The sequence below is a fragment of the Oratosquilla oratoria genome, unplaced genomic scaffold (assembly GCF_046742065.1).
Source record: "Oratosquilla oratoria isolate Oo_2021 unplaced genomic scaffold, ASM4674206v1 SCAFFOLD90, whole genome shotgun sequence".
Taxonomy (NCBI): Eukaryota; Metazoa; Arthropoda; class Malacostraca; order Stomatopoda; family Squillidae; genus Oratosquilla; species Oratosquilla oratoria.
In genome coordinates, this window is record NW_027467754.1 from 382,501 (window position 1) to 390,000 (window position 7,500).

Here is a 7,500-nt window from a genome sequence, read left to right on the forward strand (position 1 = left end):
GATTCCTATCAATAAGTGCCAGAAGTTAAGTCTTCATTTTATCATCAGGTTAATCGAGGACATGATAAGGGGCTCCCATATGTATATGTGTGTGCGCATGTATGTTTGTTTGTGTGTGTATGTGTATATATATATACATATATATAGATGTGTGTGTATGTGTGTGTGTGTATGTGTGTGTGTGTATCTGTATCAGGTAATTGATCATAGAATGGTAGTTTCACAGGAAAATACAAGTAAACATATAAACTTATTGAATATATATATATATATATATATATATAAATATATATATATATAAATATATATATGTATATATACGTACATATATATATATATATATATATATATATATATATATATATATATTTGTGTATTTTGGGAGCAGGTTCTCTTTTAAACATGTTTGATTGAATACGACAGCATTCTGGAAGTTGTTGATTTTCTTTCTTGTATTTTCTATTTTTCTAATTATATTCTTCCCTTGGATAGGGTGGGCATAGACCAATTCCTTATACTTCTCCATTTTATCACACGACGTTTCGTCTCTAATAAGACATCTTCTGGTATTTCTGTTTTAAAGATACAATAGATATTTATGATACTAGTCTGAATTACATTGATTGTTGCACATTTACAATTTATATCAAATCTTACAATTTGATATAAATTGTAAATGTGCAACAATCAATGTAATTCAGACTAGTATCATAAATATCTATTGTATCTTTAAAACAGAAATACCAGAAGATGTCTTATTAGAGACGAAACGTCGTGTGATAAAATGGAGAAGTATAAGGAATTGGTCTATGCCCACCCTATCCAAGGGAAGAATATAATTAGAAAAATAGAAAATACAAGAAAGAAAATCAACAACTTCCAGAATGCTGTCGTATTCAATCAAACACACACACACACACATATATATATTGTAACGTAATATTAGATATTACGTCATATGTGTAATTATGTTATAGAATTGTGTTCCTTTGTATTACATAACTATGTTCATATTTCTTGTCTATGTATGTATTGTAACAATGTTAAGCAGTAACGCCCGTCCACTATATGTAATCTTGTCTACGTGCGGAGAGAGGTGCGCACTCTTGTAGAACAAACAGACAAGCGAAATCCTGAATAGTTCGGAGCGCACAGATTTGACAGTTACTAAATAAATAGATTGTTCAAGCGAGTCGAGGGTCCTAAAACTACCCATGTTGACGTGTTAACTTGCCCTCCTCCCCCCCCTTTTACTCACTCGCACACTCACCCGGAAGTATTCCGCTTCCGGTCCAATGGTATATAAGCGGTGGAACTCGCTGACTCCTTGTCATTTCCCACATATTGATCTCTTGATAAAAACTAGAAGGTTTAGATTCATGAGACGATTGGTGTGAAGTGATCACCCTTTTTGCCTACATTACGTGTCTGATATACATTGCATTACTTTACTTATATTTGTACTTATTACTTATTTTGATGCATGTTCCTGATCTCTTTGTAATTAGATAGTACCATAGTGTATACTTATCTTGTGTTTCTTGTTTGAACGATAATTTCCATATTCTCATAATCATGTACGGTCCCATTGACCCTACTGCCCATTCTCTTTTGTGTTGATTGCCTGTAAATATATTCCATTTAATAATTTCGTTTACTAGTTTTATCGCTAGTTTAATATTCCTTTCCTGGAATCTTCTTTGTTACCTTTACTTCTAGTCTTACGAATTATCTAGGCCCTGACCAGATAGTTCAGTCCTACAGTGGCTTCTAGAAGTGCGCTGGTTCTTAAGCACTTAGACGTTATACGTAACGTCTCTTCACATACCAGCAGCTCGTAACAAAGTGGCGACCCTTGCCAAGGATATTGGATCAGGTATTTAACACATTCTTATAGAGATGGATGATATAGTTCAAGAATTCGTTCAAAATCCCAAGGTAAGTTTCTTAAAGAAACAAACTAAAGACACTTTGATAGAAATAGGCAAGCACTTTGGAGTAGACATTGATACAAGTTTGCGAAAGAAAAAAATACTTCAGGAACTCGTTGAAAATCTGATCGAAGATGAGATCTTATCTCCAGAAGAGATTACAGCTATACAAATTCCTTCAAATAGGTTAGAAATAGAGGCACGACTAACCGAACTTAAGATTAAGGAGATTGAATTAAAGGTCAGGAGAGTAGAAATTGAGGAGGAAGCTAAATTGAAGCGAATGCAAATTGAGGCAGAATTTAAAGCTAGAGAAGAGGAAGCTAAAGTGAAACAAATAGAAAGAGAGAACGAAACTAAAGTCAAATTGGCAGAGTTAGAATTAAAGAAGGCAGAAGTAGAAGCTAGGATTGTTGATAGACAACCCGTAGTTCAGGAAGGTCATATAGATATTTCAAAGTATGTAAAACTTTTACCCAAATTTTCAGAAGGAGAGCCAGAAATTTTCTTTCTTCAGTGGGAAAAATTGGCGCAACAGTTACAAATCCCTAAAGAAAATTGGCCATTAATCATTCAAACGCAATTTAAGGGTAAGGCTCAGCAAATTTATACTTCTCTTTCAGAAGCAGAAAGCGAGTATGATAATATGAAAGCTTGTATTTTAAAAGCGTATGAACTAATACCAGAGGCCTATAGACAGAAATTCCGTAATTATAGGAAGACACCTCAGTTAACATACGTAGAATATGCGGCTCAACAAGAGAGGTTATTCAATAGGTGGTGTTTGGCTAGTGAAACGGACACCTTAGATAGACTTAAACAGTTGATTTTATTGGAGCAGTTTAAGAATACCTTAGAGACAGATCTTAGGATTTTTATAGATGATCATGTTCCCGAAACTTTAACTAAAGCTGCTGTATTGTCTGATGAGTTCACACTAAATCATAAACCTAAGTCAAGAAAAATGGAATCCCAAAAGTCGAAGTCACATATTCCAGATTCAACAAAATACTCTGATCCTTGGTCCCCAAAGAAACACTTTGAAAATCAGTCTAGCCCATCACATTTCAGTTACAGGTCTGATTTCAATAAATATCCTCCAAACCAACCTTGGCAAAGAATGGAAAGGTTTAAGACTAATCCCCCTGTAATTTGTTCATATTGTAAACAGGTTGGCCATCACATTTCTAATTGCAGAAAGAGACTGACACCCTCATTCTCCAATAAGACACCAACTCTTGTAAGTAATATAAAATCAGACGATTCAAAATCCTCTATTCAGGATAAACTACCAAAGAAGCCGGTATTGTCAAGTAATGTAGAACCCCCCTCATCAAATCACGATCCTTGTTTCAAACCATTTGTATCTTCAGGAACTATATCTCATAGTAGTAGTTCACAACAATATCCTATTTCCATACTCCGAGACACAGGAGCAAAGCAAAGTCTGATTTTAAATTCTGTCTTGCAGAATCTGGGTGAGTCATATACAGGTTATGATATATTGATAGAAGGAGTTGGAGGAATTATAAAATGTCCATTACATAATGTTTTCTTGCGGTCTGATTTAACAACCGGAATGGTTAAAGTAGCAGTAGTAGATTCTCTTCCCATAGTAGGAATATCCTTATTGTTGGCCAATGACATCGCTGGAAGCAAAGTCATTTCTCCCTTAATAACAAATAACCCTAAGACCTCAGTAGACCCTTCAGATAACTTACAGTTGTTTCCCGCTTGTGCTGTAACCAGATCTCAGTACAAGAAATCTGAAGAGGAGACTTATAATTTAGAATCCCTATTCTCCCAAACTGACCCATCTTCTTCTTCACCAGTTTCTCTATCTAGAGCAGAATTAATCAAAGAACAGAAGTCAGATCATTCTCTTAAAAATTTGTACGAGATTGTTTCATCTCCAGAAGTTGAAAATATGTCACGAGGTTTCTATATAGAAAACGGAGTCCTAATGCGAAAATGGAGAGCATCCACCGCAACCGCTGACCAGCCATGGCAAGTAAGGAATCAAATAGTCCTCCCTCTTGGTTTCAGGAATAATGTTCTAAGATTGGCTCATGATACTCCCTTAGCAGGTCACTTAGGGGTAAGAAAGACCTTGTTCAACATAACCCAACATTTCCATTGGCCCACGGTTGTCAAAGATGTTGCCCAATATTGTAAAACGTGTCATACATGTCAACTTGTAGGTAAGCCCAACCAGAAAATTGTAGAAGCTCCACTCCATCCCATTCCTGTAATGGAAGAGCCATTTAAAAAAGTTCTTATTGACTGTGTAGGACCTTTACCTCCTTCAAGTAAAGGAAATCAGTACATTCTCACAATCATGTGTATGAGCACTCGTTTTCCAGAAGCAATTCCTTTGAAAAATATTAAAGCTCAAAACATAATCAGAGAAATGTTGAAATATTTCACTATGGTAGGATTTCCTAAGAACATTCAAAGTGATCAAGGAAGTAATTTTCTTTCCAACAAGTTTAGAGAAACTCTTGTAACACTAGGTATAAATCATGTAACTTCCTCCGCCTATCATCCTCAATCACAAGGTGCTCTAGAGCGCTTTCACCAAACGCTCAAGACAATGTTAAGAATCTTCTGTGCTGAAAACACTCGAAATTGGGAAGACGGACTCCCCTTTTTGTTGTTCGCCACCCGAACAACAATTCAAGAAAGCCTTGGATTCAGCCCGTCAGAATTAGTCTTCGGTCAGGAAGTCCGTGGCCCCCTAAAGATACTTCATGAACAATGGATGAAAGAAGAACCACCTGTTCCTTCTTTGAAATACGTGTCCCAGGTCACCGAGAAGTTGTTAGAAGCTTGGAAGTTGGCAAGAGAGAACTTGGCGAATGCTCAACGAGAAATGAAAGGTCGGTATGATAAAAATTCTAAACTTAGAACTTTCTCTCCAGGAGATCAAGTGTTACTTTATCTTCCTATACCAGGAGATCCATTGCAGGCTAAATACAAAGGACCCTATGAAGTCTTGTCCAGAGCCAGTGATCTCAACTACATAATCAAAACTCCAGACAGAAGAAAGAGTTCTCGTCTCTGTCACATAAATACCTTAAAACCTTATCATTCCCGAGATCCAATTCCAATTTGCAGCTCTACCACAATAAAATCGGAAGAGCCTCCTGATAACCTGCCTCATCCTCCTGAGATTCCCTTGGAAAACTCCCAGATACTACAAAATCTTCACTTATCTGAGAAACAAGATGTAGCAGAACCATTGACTGACCTGTTGAGAAAAGACCACGACTTCGTGTGGACGCCTACCTGTGAGACGGCCTTCAAAAACCTGAAGTCCCTTCTCACTAACGCACCAGTTCTAAGGGCACCCGACTTCCAACGACCCTTTCTTCTGCAAGTCGACGCCAACGACACCTGTATCGGTGCCGCCCTCTTGCAAGAACACAATGAAGTTCTTCACGCTATCGCCTACTACAGCAAGAAGCTGTCCCCTGCGCAAAAGAACTACTCCATACTTTCTAGAACGTAGCTTTTCAACAGAAAGTGAAAAGCTTTCCCAAACGGTGGAGGTGTAACGTAATATTAGATATTACGTCATATGTGTAATTATGTTATAGAATTGTGTTCCTTTGTATTACATAACTATGTTCATATTTCTTGTCTATGTATGTATTGTAACAATGTTAAGCAGTAACGCCCGTCCACTATATGTAATCTTGTCTACGTGCGGAGAGAGGTGCGCACTCTTGTAGAACAAACAGACAAGCGAAATCCTGAATAGTTCGGAGCGCACAGATTTGACAGTTACTAAATAAATAGATTGTTCAAGCGAGTCGAGGGTCCTAAAACTACCCATGTTGACGTGTTAACTTACCCTCCTCCCCCCCCCTTTTACTCACTCGCACACTCACCCGGAAGTATTCCGCTTCCGGTCCAATGGTATATAAGCGGTGGAACTCGCTGACTCCTTGTCATTTCCCACATATTGATCTCTTGATAAAAACTAGAAGGTTTAGATTCATGAGACGATTGGTGTGAAGTGATCACCCTTTTTGCCTACATTACGTGTCTGATATACATTGCATTACTTTACTTATATTTGTACTTATTACTTATTTTGATGCATGTTCCTGATCTCTTTGTAATTAGATAGTACCATAGTGTATACTTATCTTGTGTTTCTTGTTTGAACGATAATTTCCATATTCTCATAATCATGTACGGTCCCATTGACCCTACTGCCCATTCTCTTTTGTGTTGATTGCCTGTAAATATATTCCATTTAATAATTTCGTTTACTAGTTTTATCGCTAGTTTAATATTCCTTTCCTGGAATCTTCTTTGTTACCTTTACTTCTAGTCTTACGAATTATCTAGGCCCTGACCAGATAGTTCAGTCCTACAGTGGCTTCTAGAAGTGCGCTGGTTCTTAAGCACTTAGACGTTATACGTAACGTCTCTTCACATACCAGCAGCCCGTAACAATATATATATATATATATATATATATATATATATATATATATATATATATATATACATATATATATACATGAGTGGATGGGTGGTGAGATAAACACAGGGAACCGTTTAGGGATTTATTCTGACGTTTCGTCCTTACCAGGACTTCTTCAGAGTGCATGCACATTCGAACAATTCATCCCCTAAATACCCGCCGAATCTATCCGCGTTCCACCATGATCGACTTGACCTCTCGTCCTCCTACGCTCTGCCTCGCGAAGTATCAAGCGGCTGGCCGTCTTTGTTAATCTAATAAACCCATCGCGATGGTTGTTGTTTGGATGGGAAGCGATGTAAGCTGCTTCAGTTATTTTTCTTTTTTTCTTAGGAAGTCCTTTCTGCAGCACCTCTACTCTGTTCCAGTCTGGTAAGTGGCCGTGAGTATCTACATGAACCACTAGCGAGTTTGATACTCGGTGTGCCTTGACGTCATTCCTGTGCTCAACTGTCCGCTTCTTAATACCTCGGCTGGTTTCCCCGTAGTAGCTCACAGGACAGTTTCCACACGGTATCTTGTAGACGACACTGTTTTCTTCCCCGTTGGCCACGACTTTATTCTGGTTCTTAACAATGCCTCCTATTTTCGTTACCGTGCTGATCGCAACCTTGATGCCGGCTCTAGTGAGCAACTGTCCCAACTAGCCTGAGTGGCTCGAGTTTGGCACGGACAAATATTCCCTGCTATCATTTTCAGTCACGTCTCCTCTGTTCCTTATGCTTCTTTTTGCTATCTTTAAAGCCTTTTCTCTAAGTCGGTACAACAGCCCTTCCGGATAACAGAGTTTGGTGAAAATGTTGAAAATGTAATCCATTTCATCTTTAATAAATTCTTCACTACAAATGCGGTATGCTCTCAGGAAGAATCCTATTACCACTCCACTCTTTATTCTCTCGTTGTGGCCGGAGTAGTAGTGAATGATGTCGTCTTTATTTGTACTTTTTCTATGAACTGAGAATGCGGTCTTGTTCTCTTTCCTCCAGATGACGGTGTCGAGGAAGGCCAATTTGTTATCTGTCTCGTGTTCAACAGTGAACTGGATGTTTCGTTCGACATTATATAACCTCC